Here is a 22,311-nt window from a genome sequence, read left to right on the forward strand (position 1 = left end):
CTTAGTATGAAACTACTACTCCCATCTAATAAACAGTAAGGCCAAAATGAAGCAAACAAAAAAATTATTCATATGTTGCTGGTTACTGGTCACATCTGAATAAAACAATGAGGAAATGAATGCTGTAATGCTTTCTCTTGATTTTGCGTGACAAGTGCTACTTTAGATGATACTCAGAAATTGATCTAACAGATGTGTGTATGTGTGTGCATGCATGCACGTATCAGTCTTTGTTTCATTTATCCTTCTCTTCCCTCACATCATTTTTGACTGCTGTTATAGTTAACAAAAGAATTGACATAGCTTTTGCCAAGGCAGTCAGTCGCTAAATAATGACACAAAGGGTTCCTGGGAAGCATCGTCAGTGACAACAATGAGCCTTTCAGGAATTCAGGGAGTCCACAAAAACCACCCAAGGAGGAAAAAAAAGCACACCATTTTTGATGGTACAGAGCAGCACCTGCTTCAACGTTTCATCATCAATGGCAAAAGTGGTCCAGAATAGATAACTTGTTATATTTAATATAGCATATAATCCTAATTACCCCAAAACCGAACAAGAGACTCGTAATTTTTTATGTAACTTAAAAAATATATAAATGAGTTCATCTTTCTCCTTCCTTCTACCCTTTCACAGGTAGAAGTACCCCAACAAAGTATCTTGCCAAGAGTAGGTACTTAATCAAATTTCATGTTCAAACTATAACAATTATTGAACCCTATCTACTATATGCTCAGCACTTTCTCATACACTAGCTATTTAGTGTTGCCTGACTGATAGTAGAATGTAAACTCCATGAAGGGACTTTGTCTCTTCCCAGCCCCTAGAAGAGTGCTGGGCATATCGTAAATGCTTAATAATTATTTGTTGAATAGACAAGAAAATGAATGGAAACCATGAACAAGCAGTATGATGATTCTGTTTCAGTGATCAAGGGGTAGCTGTGGAACATGTTTCTGGAGCACACCCTTCAGATAACACATGCATACTTCCTTTGAGGCGGGGCAGTGTCTCTTTTTGAATACAAGTTTGTATGCCTAAGCAGGTGTAAGGTCTTTTACCAACTCATCTCTTTGCCTTCAGTTTCTCCAATTTCAATACAAATCTTACACCACCAACATATTAAATGTAGCACTTTTACTAAATCATTTCTCTTCTTGAGGAGGAAGTTAAATATTCTCTGACACCTCCCCTCACCACCAAAAGATGAACTCCCTTAGAGTTGTGCTTTCAAATGTGCCCCAGTATTTAGTACAATACATACACATCATAGATAGCTGCAGGAGACAGACACTCAATGTTTGCTGAACTGAAAGAAATGTTAGACTCTACATAGCCTGGTCTCATTATAGGACCTTAACTTTGAATATTTGTCTTTTCGATGATCTACTTTTATGTATTGACACCCTTAAACAACTTTAAAGTTAGCACATCAGATGGAGAAAGTTAATGAACAAATATTTTGAGCTCCTAAAGGAGCTGCCTGGAAATCACAAGGTATGTTAAATTGAACAAATTTTTAGCTTTAATCAGACACGCATTTGATTAAGTGAATCAATAGAGAGAAAAAATGAAACAACGAAATTGCTAGATTATATTCTAAAAGTCAAGGTATAAGAACTTTACTGAATTCTTTAGCTCTCCAATAATATCTTTAACTTACGTGTAAGCCTACTGTGTGATTTATGTACATTTACCTCTCAGTCTAATTTTCAGTAATACTTTATGCATGAAAGTAGTAGTCTTTCCGTCATCTTCAAACCAACATTTGTATTCAAACTAGACTGTTTTAATTATTGTCTTGGGGGGAAAAAAAAACTCAACCAAAACAACCCCATCACTAAGCCTTTGTTCATGCTATATGTTCTCTTCTTCCTCCTCACCGTAGGCTTATAAATCCTTCCTTAGTATTTTGACTGAATCCTGCCCATTTTCAGATGAGGTACCCTGCCTCCCTATTGCCCTAACTACTCAGGCCATCAAAGTCACTGCTCTCTTTGAAATGCTAAATCATTTACTATTTACTATCTGTACTATTTGTTTGAAACTGAGCACATAACATTTTTCTACTAGTAGTTACTTACTATATTTACTGTTATAGGTATCACCACCCCAAGTAGTAAGTTTACAGGGTAGGAATATGCTTTATACATCTTTGAATGTACTCCTTCCGAGCACAGTATCTTGCTCACTAGGTGGTTTTTTAAATAATATAAATTTGCTATTAAGTATCCCCCTCCCTATCAACATCTAGAGACATCATTTGAACATAACAGACCCCTTTAAATAAAACCAGTAGAATGAGGCTAGGAGACAAGAGATCTGGGTTTTAGTCATTTTGGTCCTGCCACAAACTTGGTATGTGATTTTTAAGTTCCCACTTCTGTAGAGAAATAATAGTAGCCACTGTGTCAACCTTAAAGAACTGTGAGTATTAGATGATATAATGAATACAAAATCACTTTTTTAAACTGTCAAACACTATAATTGTAAGGTATTATTATATCCATTTTGTGTAGCTTGGTTGATTACCACTTGGTTAATACCACAATTGCATAGGGAATTATTTCTATTGCTACTATACAAATTTAAGTTGAATTTGAGAAAATACTAGCTGAAAGAAAATAATTTCCAAAGCTCAATAATTAGAACTACAAAACCAATTTAATGTTTATGAGGAGGCATTTTTGCCAGACCATATGGCCTCATTCTCAACAAAGCTACTAAACTGGTCTTATTTTTATGTTTGCTCTGCTATTGTCTGTGTTGAACACAGCAGCTAATGTGATCCTTTTAAAACTTAAATCAGACCATGTCACTTCTCTCCCTAAAACCTCCATGGGCTTCCCAACTCAGTGAAAAATGCAAAGTCCTCGTGATAATCTTTAAGACCTTCTATGAGCTGGCCCCCTACTACCTTGTGCTCTCCTTCCTACTCCTCTCTCTGCCCGTTCTGTTTCATCTTATACCCCAGGAATGCTCCTGCTTTGGAGCTCCATCTCTCTGGAATACTCTGCTGATATATATGCATGGCTTGCTCCTTCACTTCTTTTAGGCTTCTGCTTAAATATTATCTTTTTAAGAGAAGTCTTCCCCAATCACCCATTATGAACAGCAGTACCTTCTCATCCCAGATATCTCTTTTCCCTTTGCCTTGTTTCAATGTTCTTAACAGCACCACCAACATACTGTATCTGCAAAAGTAAATCTGTTCCCTCACAGTTCTCTCCACGTGAAGGGAAGCTCCATGAATGCAGAGACTTTGTTTTGTTATAAAATGGCTTTCTAGGATTTACAATATATTTCTTTAACTTCTTCAAGTCTAATTTCAAATAATAATTAGGATTTTCATTTATAATTTAAGAACCTTACAATAGCATAGTTTTCCTCCAATCCCTTGTGCTACTGTTTATTATATCTTACCTCTACATGTCTTTTAAGTTCCATGATACACTGTCATTATTTCTGCTTTAAATAATTATCTTTTCAAGAAATTTAAAAGTAAGACAAAAAGTCTTTTCTATGTCTATATGTTTACCATTGCTGGTGCTATTTATTCCATTGTGCAGGTCTAACCATCTATCTGGTATCATTTTCCTTCTGCCCTAAATAATTTTCTTTAATATTTTTTATAATGCTGGTCTACTAATTAATTCACTCTGCTTTGGTTGCCTGAAAAAAGTCTTTATTTAATGGTTATTTCTGAAAAATATATTTACTAAATATAGAAATCTGGGTTGACAGGATTTCCTCTAATATTTAAAAGATGTCTTTCTAGTATCTTCTGGCATGTATAGCTTTTTGTTATTTGTATTTCTATTCCTCTTTATGTATTGTTTTCCTTATTAAAATTTTTTTAAATCACTTGCTTTCAAATTTTTTATTTTGATATGCTTTGGCATGGTTTTGTGTTTATCCTGCTTAGGGTTTGTGGACCTTCTTAGATCTATGGGTTTTGGTTTCATCAAATTTGAAGAGTTGGGGGCTGTTATTCCTTAAAATTATTTTTTGTTCCCTTTTCTCACTCCTTTCCTTCCAAGACACTAGTTACACATATACCTTAGACTTCTTGATACTGTCTCAAAGGTCCCTGAGGCTTTGCTCATTTTTTTACTCTCTTTTTTACTTTGTAGTAATTTTGAATAATTTGTTATCTCTAAAATCAACATTATTGATAATTTCTTCTGTAGAATCTAATCTATTGTTAATTCTATTAAGTGAAATTTTAATTTCAGATATTTTACTTTTCATCTCTAGATTTCCTTTTTTTATGTCTTCCATTTCTCTCCTCATGATGCTCATGTTTTCCTTAAAATCCTTGAATATATATATGTTCTGTATAATAACTGTTTTAAAATCCTTGTCTGCTAAGTCCATTATCTCGGGGTAGGGGGTCCTATTTCTACTGACTGATTTTACTCCTAGTTATAAATTTTCATCTGTATTAGAACAATAATACTCTGTTCACCTGCTAATTTTTATTTGGATGCCAGATATAAATCTTATGTTTGCTAAGTGCTGAATTTTGTTATCATCCTTTAATGAGGATTTGATACTGACAGGTAGTTAACTTATCTGGAGATAACCAGATTATTTTGAAGCTTATATTAGAGTTTTTATTTATAGAAAGCCTAGAGTAACCCTCTTCTCTAGGGCTTGTTTAGTCTCATTATTAAAGCATGGCCTTTCTAAAGTCTCAATGGATGCTCCAATGTATTCAACAAGGTCCCTCTACTCTGGCTGGTTGGAATTTTTAAATTTCCAACTTGTGTAAACTTTGGGAATTGTTTAGTTTATAGGTCCCCCAGAAATTTTCTTTCCCTGACAGTGGTTCATTGTCTAGCTTTATAAGATTTCACCCTCTGAATGCGGAGGTTGATACCTGGCGAAACACTCAAGGAGGTTCTTATACAATTTCTTGAGTCCTTTCCCTGCAGTTTCTGCCTCTCTAACACTCTGCCCTATACATTCTAGCCATTTTGGCCTGCTTTATTTCCAAACTTTGTCTCTTCACTTCATGTCAGTAAGAATTTTGGGTTCCCCCTCTCTATGCTGCAGTCTTGAAATTGTCTCCAGGCAGAAAGTTTGGGTGATTACAGAGCTCACCTCATCGGTGCTTCTCTAACATCTGAAAACAGATGTTTCATAAAAATTTGTTGTTTTCTAGTAGTTTTCAATGAAGGGTAAGTCCCATAGCAGTGATTCCTTCCTATGCAGAACTGGAAATAGCCCTTTATTTTAAATAGCCCTTTATTTTAAAATTCTTGTTTTTTGTCATTTGTTCATTGTTTTGATCTTACATCATAAGCTGCCTCAAATCCTTTTTTGATATTAAGGTTTTATTTAGTTAGGCTAAATCTGAATTCATGTGGCAGAATTTTGAACAAATGAAATTTCTTTAAATGTTGGAATGAGGAAAGCTCCTGTGATTTGTTCACTTCATCTGAATAAAATACTCCAGTTATATGAGGTATAAACAATCCTAGTATACAGTCACTGAACTTAGTACTTTCAAGTCTTCATTTAAAACATACAAATGCTACAACTCTCAAGAATAGCTCCAGGAATACTAAAATTATTCGATTTCTTTTCTTTTTCTTTTTGGTTTGTTTTCAATGTCACTCAAAGTCATAGACAATAGCAAAACAGATTAGGGAGAAAAATTACTTTTAAGAAGGTAGTTATATTTGTGCTTATTTTAATGCAAAATCAAGTTACAGAAAACAAGGAACAATTGAAGGCATACAGCTTTTCATTCAGCTCACTTAAAAATGTTATAGCCTTTCTTCTGTAAGCAAAGCACAGAAAAGATGAGTCATTAAAGTGACTGATTATAAATGGCAATCATCAGGGCAGATGTAAGTCATTTTGGTTTAATCAGGCCATTAATTATTAGGGTTTATCAATTAGTTTTATTGAAGGCAAGGGAGCTTAAATGAATACTAGGGCATTGATTTTAACTAAGACATTTTCTCAAAGAAAATACAAATGAGGTGTGCAGAATCCTGAAATTACAGATTCTTTTCAGACCACTAAAAAGAAGTAAGCTTCGTCTAATATAAAACATAAGTCTATAGTGAAAAATCAAATTAACTCTAATTCCCTTTGTATTACATATGAAATATCATGTTTTGGTGTTTTCTAATTTGAGGTTTGGTTTTAATCTATTTTGTCCAAGAGGTCAATATCACATTGGAAAAAGTGAGATAAAGGTACAATGCAAAGTGACCCATTTTTAATATCAGATGTTTCTTATCTTCTATCATTTTAGGGAAAAAAAAATCAGTCATTTTATGAAGAGAGACTTTTATAAGAGTCAGAATAGATTCTTGGTCTGATCCTTTTCAGAGGAAGCAGCAGAAACGACATGAGAAGAAAGAGAGAGAGAGAAAAAAAGAGAGAGAGAGAGAGAGAGAGAGAGTGTGTGTGTGTGTATGATATACAAGATCAAGGGCGATATCTAATCTTCCTACACTGACAAGGTTGTCATGAGAATTAAGTGAAACTTAGCAGTGCCTGTCACAGAGCTGGAACTCAGTGAACTGTTGAATGAATAAAATTAATGGGAGAAACATTTTGTAAACTTAAATGTACTATACATACTGGAAGTTACTGCTTTGTAGAACTGGAAATGACAATGACTCTCACCCTAGAAAGTCAGGATGTGGATAATCTAACATACTGGACCCGACCCAAATGCTAAATAAAGTTCACTTTGATTCTATGAGTTCCAACGTGAAGGCAGACTTCTTCTAGAATGTTAAATGCTATTTAAAGAAGAGTTAACAATTACCCATTCCCCACATGTGTCTCCTGTCACAATATTTTGCCACCCCTTCAGTGAGATGTCACAGTAAGCTGGGTTTATTAATGATGATGTAATGAATATTTGAGTTGCAGAGTGAGAGCCCATATAGATAATAGGTAGTTATGATGCAGTTCTCTTTAATGATTTGAGATGCTTAGAAGGTTAGAAAAATATCAGAGTGGGGAAAATGAAGGAACTTACAAATAGGGTCTTATGTAATGCAGAAGATAATAGGTTTTCTACAGGAGCTTGTAATTGAATAAAAATCAGCCTTAAAGTGTCTTTAAACTTATCATATAAACTTTGTTATCAGTTTCCTATTCTATCTTTAACAAAATATGAAATATCAGTTAATTATACTGATTATATACTATGTATCAATGGTAAATGGTTATTTCTTCTCAAAACTGATGTGTATTTAATGACCTGATTCACCGTGGTTACAAATTTTTAAAGGAAGATGATAACAACCCCCAGTCACCTACTCGAGAGAAATGAAAATGTAGAACCAAATAAAGACTTGTATGTGAACAGCAGCATTATTAATAATAGCCTCAAACTGTATATAATCTAAATGTCCCTCTATTAGTAAATGAATGGACAAAATGTGACATATCCATAGAACAGACTATTATTTCACAATAAAGAGGAATGGAAAGACTGTAATAAAGACAAAAAATGCCATTACATATTAATAAATCGGTCAATGCGACAAGAGGGTATAATATTTATAAATATTTATGCACTCAAAATAGGAACACTTAAATAAAGGAAATATTAACAGACCTAAAGAGAGAAACATATACCACTACAATAATAGTAGGAAACTTTACTATCTCACTCACATCAATAAACAAATTATCCAGAAAGAAAATCAGTAAAGAAAAAATAGCTTTAAATTACACATTAGACCAAGTGGACTTAACAGGTATATATATACAGAACATCCCATCCAAAAGCAACATTACACATTCTTTTCAACTGCACAGAGAACATTCTCCAGGAAAGATCATATGTTAGGCCACAAAACAAGTCTTAACAAATTTAAGAAGACTGAAATCATAATAAGTATTTTTTTCTGAGCAATGGTATGAAACTATACATCAAATACAAGAAAACTGGAAAATTCACAAATATGGGGAGACTAAACAACATGCTACTAACAACCAATAAGTTCATGAAGAAATTAAAAGAGAAATAAAAAAAAATACCTTGAGACAAATTAAAATGGAAATACAAAATACCAAAACTTATGGGATGCAGCAAAAGCAGCTCTCAGAGGGAAGTTTATAGCAAAATTCCTACTTCAAGAAACAAATAAACAAAAATCTCAAATAACCTAATTTTATTCCTTAAGTAACTAGAAAAAGAACAAAGCCAAAAGTTAGTAGAAGGGAGGTAACAACAAAGATCAGAGCAGAAATAAATGAAATAGAAACTAAAAAGACAACAGAAAAGATCAGTGAAACCAAGAGCTGGTTCTTTAAAAAAATAAACAAAATTGAAAAAACCTTTAGCTAGACTTACCATTAAAAAAGAGAGGAGGCTCAAATAAATAAAATCAGAAATGAAAGAGATGTTAAAACTGATACACAGAAATACAAAAGATCATGAGAGACTATTACAAACAATTAAATGCCAATGAAACAGACAATATAGAAGAAATGCATAAATTCCTAGAAACCTACAATCTTCTAAGAATGAATCATGAAGAAACAGAAAATTTAAACAGAACAATTACTAGTAACATTATTGAATCAGTAATTTAAAAACCCTACAAACAAAAGTCCAGGACCTGACAGCTTCAGATAGTAATTCTACCAAACATTCAAAGAAAATATCAATCTATCTCAAACTCTTTCAAAAAACAGAAGAGGAGGAAACACTTCCAAACTCATTTCATTAAGCTAGGACTACCCTGATACCAAAACCAGACAAGGATGCTAAGAAAAGAAAATTACCACCAAATATCACTGATGAACATAGATACGAAAATCCTCAACAAAATATTAACAAACCTAATTCAACAATACATTAAAAGGATCAGATACCATGATCAAGTGGGATTTATACCAGGGGTGCAGGGATGGTTCAACATCCATAAATCAGTCAATATGAAACGCAACAGTAATAAAATGAAAGATAAAAATCCTATGATCATATCAATAGATGCAGGAAAAGCATTTGACAAAATTCGACATCCATTTATGATTGAAAAAAACTCTCAACAAAGTGTGTATAGAGGGGACAGATCTCAACATAATAAAGATTATATATAAGTCCACAAGTAACATCATACTTAATGGTGAAAAACTGAAAGTTTTACCCTAAGATCAAAAGGATACCAGGATGCCCACTTTTACCACTTTTATTCAACACAGTATTGGAAGTCATAGGCAGAGCAATTAAGCAAAGAAAAAAAGATCCAAATTGAAAATGAATAAGTAAAACTGTTACTATTTGCAGACAACATGATACTATGTAGAGAAAACCCTAAAGACCAAAAAACTGTCAGAACTTAATAAATGAATTCAGTAAAGTTGCAAAATACGAAATCAATATACAGAATCTCTAGCATTTCTATACACTAAACATAAACTATCAGAAAGAGAAATTAAAAAAAATAAAACCATTTCAATTGTATCAAAAAAAATAAAATAAAATACCTAGGAGTCAATTTAACCAAGGACATGAAAGACCTATACCATGAAAACTGTAAGACACTGATAGAATAAACTGAAGAACACAAATAAGTGGAAAGATATTCTGTGCTCATGGATTGAAAGAGTTAATAGTTAAAATGTCCTTACTACTTAAAGCAATCTACAGATTCAATGTAATCCCTACCAAAATTCCAATGTTATTTTTCACAGAAATAAAGCAAATACTAAAACGTGTATGAAACCACAAAAAACCCAAATAGCCAAAGTAATATTGACAAAGAAAAACAAATCTGAAGGCATCACGCTCCTCGATTTCAAATTATATTAAAAATTAGTAATATAAACAGTATGGTATTGGCATAAAAACAGATACATAGAAAGATCAAAGGAACAGAATAGAGAGCCCACATATAAACCCATGCATATATGGTCAATTAATTTATGACAAAGAAGCCAAGAATGTGCAGTGAGGAAGAAGAGTCTCTTCAAAAATGGTGTTGGGAAAACTGGACAGCCACATGCAAAAGAATGAAATTGGAGTACTATCTTACTATACACAAAAATTAACTCAAAACAGATTAAAAACTTGAAAGTAAGACCTTAAAGTATAAAACTCCTAGAAGAAAACATAGGCAGTAATAAGTTCCTTGATGGGAGGTCTTGGCAACAATATTTTGGATTTGACACTAAAAGCAAAGGCAACAAAAGGAAAAATAAAAAAATGGGACTACATCAAACTAAAGTTTCTGCACAGCAAAGGAAACCATCAACAAAATGGAAAGGCAACCTACTGAAGGGGAGAAAATATTTGCAAAATGCATATCTAATAAGGGCTTAATATCTAAAATATATAAAGAACTCAGACAACTTAATAGTAAAAACAAACAAACAACACCCAAGCAGTCCAATTAAAAACGGGCAGAGGATATGAATAAGATATTTTTCTAAAGAAGACATACAGATAGCCAACAGGTACATGGAAAGATGCTCACTATCACTAATTATCAGGGAAACACAAATAAAATCCACAATGAGATATCACTTCAGACCTGTTAAAATGGCTATTATATATATAAAAGAAAAGAAATAACAAGTGTTGGCGAGGATGTGAAGAAAAGAATCTTTGTGCACTGGTGGGAATATAAATTGGTGTAGTCACCATAGGCAACAGTATGGAGGTTCCACAAAAAAATTAAAAATACAAGTGCCACATGATCCAGTAATCTCACTTTTAGATATTTATCCAAAGAAAGTGAAAACTCTAACTCAAAAGATATATGCACCCCCAAGTTCACTGCAGCATTATTTACAACATCCAAGATATGGAAATAACCTTACGTGTCCACTGAGAGATGAATGGGCAAAGAAGATGCAGTATGTGTGTGTGTGTAAATGAATGGACAAAGAAGATGTAGTATGCACACATAAGAATATTATTCAGTTATAAAAAAGAATGAAGTCTTGTCGTTTAAGACAACATTGATGGACTGACCTAGAGGGTATTATGCTAAATGAAATAAGTCAACCAGAGAAAGACAAATAACTATATGTAGAGCCCCCCCACAAAAAAAAAAAAAACAACATCAAGATCATAGATACAGAGCAGACTGGTGGTTGCCAGAGGTGAGAGGTTGAAGAGTGTGTGTGTGTGTGTGTGTGTGTAAAACTTCCAGTATAAGATAAATTAAGTCATGGGGATGTAATGTACAGCATGGTGACTATAGTTATCATATGTCTGAAAGTTGCTAAGGGGGTATATCTTAAAATTTCTCATCACAGGAAAAATATTCTGTACCTGTATATGGCAAACTAGATTTATTGTGGTGATCATTTTGCAATATATACAAATATCAAGTCATCATGTTACACACCTGAAAACAATATAATGTATGTCAATTATACCTCAATAAAAAAATAGATATTTGAAAAAAAAAGGAATCGACTGCTGAGACTTGCTATAACATGGGTGAAACTCAAAGACATGCTAAATGAAAGAAGTGAAATAGAGAAGGCAAATCTATAAAGTCAGGAAATAGATTAGCAGTCCCTGGGGACAGGGCTGGGAGCAAGAACTGATTGCAAATGGGCATGAGGACTCTTTTTTGGGTGATGGAAATGTTCTAAAATGGATTATGGTGATGTTTGTACACAAATCTTTAACTTACTAAAAATCCTTGAATCACAAACTTAAAATGAGTGAATTTTAAGATGTTAGTTACATATTAATAAAGCTATTTAAAAAAAATCTGCCTCAAACACAATTTGACTTCTTATTAATTTGTCCATAATTTTTCAGGTGCTTTGTGGTCACTGTGGTCACCTTCTCACTCTATTTATAACAAAATATGAAACATCAATTAATTACATTGATCACATATATCAATGGTAAATTAGTAATTCCCTCTCAAAAATGATATACACTAGGAAGCCTGATTATGATGATATTTAAAGAAAGATACTGATTTTTAGATGTCACTTTTGTGTTTTTAAATGTTTTTCCCAAAATGACTAAGGCTATGTATACAAAATGCAAAAGCAACTGATTCAAACATGAAAAATCTGGTCAAGCAACCACAGTTGCCTCAATAACCTCTGGTAACTGTTCTAACTGATTTTCAGGCTGGACTGATTTTTTTTTTCGCTGAATTGACCAAATTGACTGTGGAAATTGGTATCATGTTGAGACAACCCATGTTGCCACCCTTAACTGCTTCATGCCGGAAACTGTATCTTCACGCATGCTGCATCAATTAGCCATTAAACAATCCACATAAACAGCATCAAGCTGAAGCTTGCTAATAAAGGCCAGAGCCCACCAGAGCATGTGCTTTCTGCTGCTCTTCACAAAAGGGGCCTCCGCCCACTGCCCAAGCCCCACCCCCGACACAATCTGGATCAGAGTGGGAAGCTACCCTCTGTCAGGCTGGGTGCCCAGGGGGCCTTTCAAAATAGACAAATAAAAGCTCTTTCACAAAACTACAGTTGGAGTTACCCAGTGTGCTTTGCACAGGGACCTATACATCAATTTCCTGGTAAGATTAGTTCTAAAGAAAATTGTGACTTTGTAAGGCATGCTTTTTTCTTGTCGGAAAAGGAAAAACAGGCAAATTGAAGATTCCCTTTTTGCTGTGATCTAGTCATACCAGGTGTTGGTAGTATCTTCCCCTTCTTCTCCCTTTTGGTCTGTCTTGTTTTAAACTTAAAATATTTAATTTGCTCTGTGCTTCCATGTGTTAAGCCTCTGAATGCTTTTAGAAATAGGCATAGTACAGTTCTTAAAGAAACATGAGTTCAGTTTTAAAATATGGCGTGTGGCTCTGTGGTGAGAGGATCACGGAAGCAGAAATAAACTTCTCTTCAACTCCTTCCCTATACAAAGCAATTACCTGTTTTGCTTGAATGTCAGAAAGCCACTCACTCAGTTTACCAGGAGCCAGAGGACACATTATCAGGTTTCCATTCTTAGCAACCTCTCCTAACACTGTGCCAGGGTGCTTCAGCAACCTTCTTTCATTATGCTTAATTGTCTTATGAAAAGACAATAACTAATATATCTATCTAGTTATTTCTTGGGGACTGCATTCTAATGAATGAGAACAGCAGGTACAATTAAATATAGACTATGCTGACATTCTGCATTACAAATTCATCTGTGCACAACAGGAACGCACTTAAGAGAAAACCACAATGCAATATAAAAGTTATTCTAATCATTTCATCACATAATAAAGAGTAGGTCATCCAAATATTCTTGCAAAAGCCCTAAATAAAATTAAGTAGCATAATTAGCTATCCTAAATAGCAGTTATTGTTTACAGTCTCATGATTCAGCTGAGAATGGAGGTAACACACATGATTTCCTCTTTCATGTATGATAAAAGCGGGAGACAAGCAGCATTCTGAAGGCTAACGCCAAGGGCAAAAGGGCCTGGGCTTCTTAAATCTGCCTTTCCTCAATCTTTTCACTGTAAGTAAAGGAGACTCTCTTTTAATGTGGGGGATCTTAAGAGTCCTACTTGGCAACATGTACATATTCTGGTCTGTGTATGGAAAACTCCAGGTATGAAGAAACATGTTCCTGGGAGTCAGAAGGAATCTGTATTCTGCCCCAGTTCTGAAACAACCTACTTTCTAAATATCACCAATTTAAGACTCTTACTGACTACAAAAGCCTTTCAAGGAGAAAGAAAAAAACCAATGGACTACTACATTAAATGCATGAAAAAGTTTAAGATGCATTTTGACTGAAGACTTGATTTGGAGCCACAGGTGCAGAAGACCAACTCTGGTAAATTGTTCCAAAGAAACAAAAAGTATAGCAGATAACATTTCTTTGGCACTTGCTACAGGCCAAGCACCAGGCTAAATGCCTTACTGTCTCGTTTAATTTTCATTATAACCCTTGAGTTAGGTACTGTTATTAAATCCATTTTATAGATGAATAAGTCGAGGCTCGAATTAATAAAATTAGTTGTCCAAAGCCACACAACTAAAGTCTACATTATTAACTCTTAAGCCTTAACGAACTGCATTATATTTATGAGATAAAGCTCATCTGAATTAATGGGCTGGATGATTATCCTAGCTTTAGCACTGAGGCTGGCTGAGAAGTATATTTTTCTATTTCTCACAGAAAAGTAGACATAGGAGGGAAGTTTGGGGAAGGTTCTAACTATTCTCTCACTTAATCTCTTGCTGTTTCTCTTGAGAAGCATGTATTTTAAAACTATAACAACAGCTATTATGTGCCAGCTACAGTACTCTGACCTCAGAGGTTAAGGAACTGACCCAAGGTCATATAGTTGAGTTGAATAAAGAGGCAGAAGCAGTACTTAAACCTGGGTCTGACCCTAAAACTAGAGCTCTTCCATTAGACTACCAACCACTTACTGCCTTTCTTATGACTATGTTTCTTAGCCTTTTTTTTTCAATTAGAGTTGATGTTCAATATTATTTTATATTAGTTTCAGGTGTACAGTATAGTGGTTACACATTTATATAATTTACAAAGTGACCCTCCCCCTTGCCCCCTGATTAGTCTAGTACCCACCTGGAATTCTACATAGTCAATACAATATTATTGACTATATTTCCTATTCTGTACTTCACATCCCCAAGACTATTTCGTAACTACCAATTTGTATTTCTTAATCCCTACACCTTTCTCACCCAGCCCTCCAACCCCTCCCATCTGGCAACCATCAGTTTGTTCTCTGTATCTATGAGTATGTTTGTTGTTTGTTTATTTTGTTCTTTAGATTTCATAGTTAAGTGAGATCGTATGGTATTTGTCTTTCTCTGTCTAACTTATTTTACTTAGCATAACCCTCTAAGTCCATCCATGTTGCTGCAAATGGTAAGATTCATTGATTTTATGGTATTCCATTGGTATCAACTCACACCTCTCAGAATGGCTATCATCAATAAATCCAGAAACAGGTGTTGGCGAGGATCTGGAGAAAAGAGAACACTCGTGCACTATTGGAAGTACTGCAAATTGGTACAGCCACTAAGGAAAACAGTTTGAAGGTTCCGCAAAAAATTTATGACCCAGCAATTTCACTTCTGGGTATTTATCCAGACATCCAAAACACTAACTTAAAAAGATATATGCACTCTTATGCTTTTTAGCCTTTTTGAACCGTAGTTTTCTCATCTAAAAATGAGAATACAATGATACCTTCTTTGCAAGACAGTCATGAAGCTTAAATAATATATGAAAAAGATCTAATGCAGTGGTACATAGGAAGCACTTAATGAATGATAATAAGAACAATTATTATTGCACCCAATCTAGAAGGAACTTAAACTTCCAACAGCAAAAGAATGGATTTGATTTCCATGGTGCTCACCAACTTAAACCTTGCCTTTGAAGAAAGGGACAGATGTGGAGAGGTCTTCTAACTGCTAAACATTCTTGGCAGAGTGCTCTATCTGAGGATAAATATTTTACTTTACTACCTAGAGAGGAGAACAAAGGATGATTTTCAAGTAAAACACATTACAAAAAAAATATACATTTGGCCTACAATCAGTGTCATAAATTAACTGTGGCCTCCAACCTCTACCAACAGAAATGACTCATCATACATATAGCTATTCTCTCTCTTCCTCTGCTGAGCTCCTAAACTGCATGATTTGCTTAAGAGACAAAGCCATAATCAGAGCTATCTGTGGGGCCTGGTGAATCAAACATTCATCAGATCACATGCAGAGTGCATCTTGCTGGGTGGTTGGACAGGGGGTCACCATAAAGGTAAGGGGCTCACTTTAGGGTACCATAAAGACCTGTGAGTCAAACACACAGTGATCACATGATCTGCTTTAATCCCAATACCCAGCAAGGCAGAGGATCTTAGGGGAGGTTATAGGAGGACTAACTACCCTCTCCCATTTGTATTCCTTCCCTGGATGGCACATGACCTCTTTTCTTCTCTTTCCTCTATGGCTTCCACTGACACTCATTTTCAGAATGGGAAGGGGAGGTGGCCTGCAGAGTAATTCTCCTGGGTTCCTCATCTTCTTAGAGATTTCCTAAAAGGGGTGACTCTGTCTATGACAAATCCTATCAGAGATGCATGGGAGAAGGAAAAACTAAGGCCAGGACAATCCTCCCTAATTAAGTCATCACCAAATACAGATAACTATAGAAAGATTGCATATTCTTTTTAAATTAAGCTTTCTATTTTGAGATAATTGTAGACTCACATGCAGCTGTAAGAAACAATATAGACACTCCGTATACCCTCTATCCATTTTCTCCCAGTGGTAACTAACATCCTGTAAACCTATAGTACAATATCACAAACAGCATACTGACACTAATACAGTCGACAGAGATTGTGTCTATCACCATACCTTTTTATAGCCACATCCACTTCCCTCCTGCTCCCACAACCTCTCATTAGCCCCTGGAAACCACTAATCTGCTCTCCATTTCTATAATTACCAATTCAAGAATGTTATAAAAATAGAATCACATAGTATGTAATGTTTTGTGATTGTCTTTTTTCACTCAGCATAATTCTCTGGAGATTCATCCAGGTTATGATTATCAACAGTTCATTCCTTTTTATTGATGAGTAGTAGTATATGGTATAAATGTACCACAGCTTATTTAACCATTTACTTATTAAGGACATCTGGGTCATTTCCAGTTTTTGGCCATTATGAATAAAGCTGCCATAAACATTTGTGTACAGATTTTATGTGAACCTAAGTCTTTATTTCTCTAAGATAAATGCCCAGGAGTACAAACACTGAGTTGTATGGTAGATGCATGTTTAGATTTTTAAGAAATGCCAAATTGTTTTCCAGTGAGGCTGTATCATTTTATATTTCTATCAGCAACATATTAGTGACCTAATTTCTCTGTATCCTCACCATCATTTGGGGTGGTCACTTTTTTTTTTTTGGTAGCCATCCTGGTAGGTGTGTAGTAATATCTCATTGTGGTTTTAATTTACATTTCCTTAATGGCTAATGATGCTGAACATCCTTTCATGTGCTTATCTGCCATTTGTATGTATTTTCAATGGAATGTGTCTTCATGGTTTTTGCTCATTTTCTAATTGGATTTTTTTTTGACTGTTGAGTTTTGAGAGTTCTTTTTTATTTCTAGACACATAATCCTTAAAAGAACAATAGTAAGTAATGCCATACAGAGTTTCTTGTCTTTTGAAAATCATTACTACAAATACAGACATCTCCAGTGATTACTCGAGGCAAAGAGAATGAATGACCAACATGAAGAAGGAGGCTTAATTTCTAGAGATGTTCATTTGTGTGGATAGTCAGAGCTGGAGAAAAACCAACAACTCAGAGTCATTAAACTAGTTTGTTTACCTCAGTTAATGGGCTAAGTCTATTTTTTTTTTCAAAAACACAATGTTCATAAGTGAGATCTACTATAGCATTGGCATGTGATTAATACTTACATTTAAAGAATAATACTTAAAGAATGCAAAACAGGAGCTAAGGTGTAATTGTGCTCCTATCGCAAGCATCTATTAAGTGCCCCTTCGACACATCTGACTAAGCAGTCACAAAGCTCTGGGAAGGAGCTCCCACACCTCAGCTCTCTTGTGCTGCAACATAAAACCAACTGGGGATGATTCCTTTGAAAATGACTTCGGTTGCTTAAACACTAACCAGTTCTTTAAAAAAAAATTGTGTCTGGTACTCCAGATAGCAAAAATATGGCTTAGGTTATTTCAAAAATCACTATAACCTATGAATAAGCATGAATAAGCATAAACTGTATAAATTTCTGCAAAATATATTGTTATGAAAGTTTTGTGCGAATTATATTTCTTCACAAGTTACTTAAAATTAATCAGATATTTTAAATTGAGAGTAATGCTTTCCAACAATGCTCTCCCTAAAGAAATCACTTTATCCAGCAAATAATCTTTCCCTAATTTACCTTCGCCACAAACTTAACTTTTATATACACTAAGGCATTTTTTTAGCACTATTACCTTGACATCGAAATTTCCTTCTTAAGTAATTCAAAGGTTTTACTTCTACCATCGCATTCCTCTTTTCTCATTTAATAAATAAAATATTTTGAGAATGTAATACAAATGTTCTTGTAACATTTTTTAAATCTTAAAATCTCTGCTGACCTCATTTAAAAGGTATTAGCAAATATATGTAACATTTATCTGTCTATTCTCTTTTGGATTATCAGCCTCCAATTTTCTTCCAAAGTCCTGCCTTAAAAAGGATGTCCTTGCATGGGGCCTTCTTGTACCTTTTTTTGGGCAACTTCCTGTGGATCTACAATCATTTCAAAAGAAAAAGATTTTTAAAAAAGAATGCTTTTGCTTTCCATCTAAGTTGTGACTCTACATGTCCTTTTTAAAATTCTTTGTTAATGATAATACTTTACTTTCAGTATACTTTATAGTTTAAAACCCTTTACCCTTAAACATGTCTTTTGATTTGATTACATGAGATTTCTGGTTTAGAAAGCAATCATCATCTTAGCTAAATCACATTGCTTCAATTCTCAATTATTTGTTTGCATTTCAGTCTCTTATCTCCAGTTCTAAAATATTTCATATTTCCTATAATTCCCCAATTTGAAGGAACACAAAATAGTTTATACATGTCAGACATTTAGAGCAGTGCCTGGTATAGAGTAAATGCTTAATAAATATTATTATTACTGTTATTATTTTCATACTAAAATCTACTTTCAGGGATTCTCAATCTCTTTTTCTTCTTCCATATGCCTCTCTGATTTGTTTTGTTCCCCATACCCTGCCAACACGTCGTACTTCCTTCACTCATGAATCACACAATCTAGAATCCCGGTGCTTGAAGGAATGTGTGACTATTTAGTCGTCCCTTCATTGTGTATGAGGAAACCGAGGCACAGAGAGGAGGGATGACTTGCTCTTCCAGGGTCACACATGAGGCTGTCGGTCAGTGGGACTGAATTGGAAATTCAAGTAAAGCTTTATTCCTTCTTAGAAACAGAGCTTTTAAAGTTGTCCAAGTCAGGCCAAGTCAGTGCTGTGCCTCTGTAGTTCTTTAATGATATCTGAGGGGAAAAATAGCTTAACTAAGAAAATTTTGTGTAATTTCCAGATGCTCCAATTTGGTGGCCAATGACAACAGCAACTTTTAAGGTTCTCTTTCCCTCACTTACCTCTTTCTCTTTTTGGCATTGCAAATGTCCTTTAAATCATGTAGGATTTTTTTTCAAGCTACTGAGTTGCTAGATCAAACCTACATAGGATTTTTCAGGACCATGAGATATGGTAGTAATGACAGAAACACCAAAACCCTTTGAAAGAACAGTCTTTTTGGCAGGAGGATTTTCTAAAGTAGAGCTTCTTTTACTGCTAAGAAGTAAAAGCAGCCTACTACTTTTTTTTTTTTTTTTTTAAGCCTGATTTTGCTGAGGAAGAATAGACAGTAAAATTCACCTTTCTAGGTGCTCAGATCTATGTGGTCTAACAAATGTGTACAGTCATGTACCAACCAAAATCAAGTTACAGAATATTTCCAACACCCTCCAAATTCCCTCTGCTCTACAGCCAATCTTTCCTCTACCCTTTGGCAACCACTGATGTATTTTCCATTCTTATAGTTTTGCCTTTTCCAGAATGTCATGTAAGTGGAATGACACAATAAGTAGCCCTTTGAGTCTAGCTTCTTTCACTTAGCATAAAATATTTGATATTCATCCATGTTGTATGTATCAGTACTTTTGTTTCCTATCACTGCTGAGTAGTATTCGTTGTACGAATGTACTACCCTGGGTTGTTTCCTTTTGGATTACTATGAATAAAGCCACTATGAGTGGGATTCCTGGATCATATTGCAGAAAAAGTGCCAAACTATTTTCCAAAATGGCTCTACCAGCTTATAGTCCTACCAGCAATGGATGAGAGTTTCAGTTGCTCTGTATTCATGTCAGCACTTAATATTGAGTTTTTTCTTTCATTAAAAGACTGTTAGTGAAGATCTCTCTTTTAACAGAAAAAAGGTAGCAAGAAACATTTTTTAGCACACTGACCTACTACTGAAAGTTTAAGTAAGCTTGTCTCCTCTCTTCCTCTTAAAACTCACAAGCAACCCATCAGGAAATCCTACTGACTCTAGATTAAGAATACATCTAGAATCTGATCACTTCTCCCCAACTTCATGACTATCTCCCTGATGTGAGCTTCTATAACTCACCTGGATTACGGACTGGAACAGTTCCTAACAGCTGACTCTACCCTCATCCCTATTCTTGGCCACAGGCACGCTGGCATCCTTGCTATTCCATGAACATTCCAGGCACATCCCACCTGATGTCTTCTGCTTTCCAACTGGACCCCAAATACCTACTTGACTAATAACTCTGCTCCTGTAAGCTTTTGCTCCAATCTTACATTCTTTGAGGCCTACCTAATGAACAATGCAATCTACACTTTGCCTCTCCTAAGCCTGGTCTACTTTTTCTTTTCTCTGTATTACCAAAAACCTTCTAACACACTCTGCATTTACTTTATTATTATGTTTATTATTTATGGATTGTTTCCCAACCCTGCCTCACCCTGCTAGAAGATAATTTCCATGAGTGTAGGAATCTTTTGTTTTGTATACTGATGTATTCCAAGTATGTAGATCAGTGCTTAGGACAGAGTAGGTATACAATAAATAGCTGGTGAATGAACTAAGAATATTGGCTTTGGCATTTAACGTAGCACCAATCGGAAGATCTGAGGCTAGATTTATAAAAAAATAAAGCCACGAGGAGAAAATAAAATTTCAAACATTCATGTTGAAATCACAAGACTTAGTTTCTCTAAATGCAAATCTATTTGGGCTCTTTGCCTTCAGAATAATATAAAAAAATTTTAAAAAACATAAAAAAATATTAAAAAGCTCTCTTATTAGAGAAAATAAGTGAAACTAACCAGGTTCAAAAATACAAAAAATGTGCTGGGACACCAACTATGTAGGTTCTTTCTTTCTATAAACTCCATCTGTGTAAGACTGCCCCAGCCTGATTGCCAATTTTATTTTCTTAATCTAAGTTCTATTCTCATTACCCTTCAATTTCTATTTTTTTATCCTCAGGGAAAGAGAGAGCAGTTACTGCCAGGGCATTCTCACATCTTCCAAAGAAATGGCATAGGTGTTAATCTTGTATTTATGTTTGATGTGGGTAATGATAGCTATGACTGGAGCTGTAGGTTTATTAATATGCAGGGCTCTCACCTCATTAGTGGCGATGTATGTTTTGAAGTTAAGCTGCAATGTTTGCTGTAATGTCAGATCTGGCCTAACAGACTTTCTCACTGTTCATTTTCTTTGTTTTTACCCAGTCAGTATATGCTATGCTTACAGGGCTCACACACATGCTTTTTAATAAAGATAATTTTCCCACAGTAGTTAATCTTGGTGGAACTTTCAAACATTTTAAATAATTATGTCCTCATCTGATATCACATGTTTATCTTAGAGAAAAGATTTTCATAATTTTTGACCCAGTAATACAAAGTATAATAAACTCTCTCCCTGGCTTGATTTGGGAGTAAAGTATGCTTACTAAGTAGATAAAGGGACTATTTCATAGATATTATATAATACAGACATACCTAAGTATTAGCATTTGATAGTTTATAAAGTACTTTCACATATATCATCTCAACCAATTCTTAAAAAGAACAAAATAAACAATACTAAAACCTGATTGAATATAATATTTGATGATATATTATGAATGGCAACTGTTGTACTTCAATTTCAAAAAAAATTTCCAGTTGCCATAATATACTAGCAAATAAACTAACCTGTACCAGATTAACAAGCCACATGGAATGAGTGGTTTTCCACTGCTTGGTGCTCAGATTTCATTCTATTCTACAGTCCTCACTGAATATGCACTATAGAAAAGACTTGATTTTCAGCAGCTTGTTTAGAAGTCAGTAACAATATACTATATATGTTACATATTAAAATATGTCATATACATATTTTAAACAACTAAAAGTACAGGAACACTGTACTCCAAGAAGCTACTTAAAGATGAGCAATAGGTTGTACTCTTTTTTCATTATATAACTGAATACATCTCCATTTCTTAATTTTTTAAAATCTGTGTTCATAAAGTACAAGGCCCTGGTTTTTAGGGGCAGTATTTGGTAGAGAAAAAAATGATGATGAGAGGAGAACATAGGTATTTAGAGACAAAGGAGAAAGAAACTTAAATCATTCATTAGTGATTCTCTCTGCCAGCTTCCTTCCACTCCCTATCTTTTCATGGCATCTGTACCAGGCTCCCCTTTCTACACAGGACACTTGTCTTTGATTTGACAATGTGACACATATTC

The 22,311-nt window shown here is 34.5% G+C and overlaps 1 protein-coding gene across 11 annotated transcripts in view; it reads right to left on the bottom strand.

Annotated features, from left to right (window-relative positions):
* Nucleotides 1-22,311, bottom strand: part of MAP2K5 (mitogen-activated protein kinase kinase 5) — a 235,931-nt gene that overhangs the window by 106,134 nt on the left and 107,486 nt on the right. The gene's annotated exons all lie outside the window — the stretch shown is intronic.

The sequence above is a fragment of the Pteropus medius genome, unplaced genomic scaffold (genome assembly GCF_902729225.1).
Source record: "Pteropus medius unplaced genomic scaffold, Ma_sr-lr_union100, whole genome shotgun sequence".
Lineage (NCBI taxonomy): Eukaryota > Metazoa > Chordata > Mammalia > Chiroptera > Pteropodidae > Pteropus > Pteropus medius.